The sequence below is a fragment of the Lolium rigidum genome, chromosome 2 (genome assembly GCF_022539505.1).
Source record: "Lolium rigidum isolate FL_2022 chromosome 2, APGP_CSIRO_Lrig_0.1, whole genome shotgun sequence".
NCBI classification, from domain to species: domain Eukaryota; kingdom Viridiplantae; phylum Streptophyta; class Magnoliopsida; order Poales; family Poaceae; genus Lolium; species Lolium rigidum.
Window position 1 is genome coordinate 276,846,171 of NC_061509.1, and position 954 is coordinate 276,847,124.

Consider the following 954-nt stretch of genomic DNA (forward strand, 5'->3'; position numbering starts at 1 on the left):
TGGTGGCGCTCGCATTAAAAATAGGATTTCCGTATTTGGTCGCAAGTGTATCCAACAGAAACAACACTGAAGATAACTTCCACCAGAACTGCAAGCACTTCCTAACCAGCATTATTTCTTTGGATCTGGAACCAGCGATACCTCATCGTAAGGAGAGAAAATTACGAAACAAAGGGAAATCACAGCTGGGCGAAGAACTCACTAATTTAAGGGGAAATTCGATAAATCGAGATCGATGGAGCAAGCTCCCTGGCCGGCAAGATCTCAGTCGCTGGATCCCACCGAGTCACCGGCATCAAGACTGCCACAACCAGAACCATGATACCGCTAGAGAGAGAACGGCGACGGGGTCTGGATGAAACCTGGCCGCGGTGACCCGGGGGGATCCCGGTAGGCATCGAGAGATCCGCGGCGCAAAGGAAGCCAACGATGGCATGGGATAATTTAGAGAGAGACTCGGGAGAAACGCAAAGAGAGAGAGAGCTGAGGTGTGGTTTGTTGAATGGACGAAGCTATGACGGGGGTTTCGGACGAGATAGGATGGGTTGTTTTGTTAGTTGCGTTTTATGTTGTGACGTGGGGTATTATTGTCATCCTAAAAATGCGACACCGGGCATTCGCCAAGTTCTTTCTTAATAATAGTAGATACCTGCACACTGAGGAGAGTTGTTGCGCAAAACTGATACAGTTGTATTATTGAACAAATTCTTTCTTGTAGAGAACCTGAATCGCTTATGCAGTTTGACCAAACAAACCAAAGGCGCGAGTGTGATGTGTCATCATCAGCCAAGGTTGCAGCAGAACTCGGCACACCAGGCCGGGGCATGGTGAAGCCAGAGGCAGCTCCACCTGACAACGTCTCCCTCCGTCATTCCTACGGACAACCTCCTTGCATCTTTTACTGCTCCAATCCTTGTGTAAAACCAAACCAAGTCAGACTCAAATTCATTCATG

At 48.4% G+C, this 954-nt stretch overlaps 1 long non-coding RNA gene across 1 annotated transcript in view; it reads right to left on the minus strand.

Annotated features, from left to right (window-relative positions):
• The window catches only part of LOC124693498, a 65,461-nt gene extending 64,946 nt beyond the window's left edge, over positions 1-515 (minus strand). The window contains exon 1 of the long non-coding RNA XR_007000043.1: positions 203-515. This is a non-coding gene — a long non-coding RNA (uncharacterized LOC124693498). The remainder of the gene's footprint in view (positions 1-202) is intronic.
• Between the last annotated feature and the right edge of the window lie 439 nt (positions 516-954).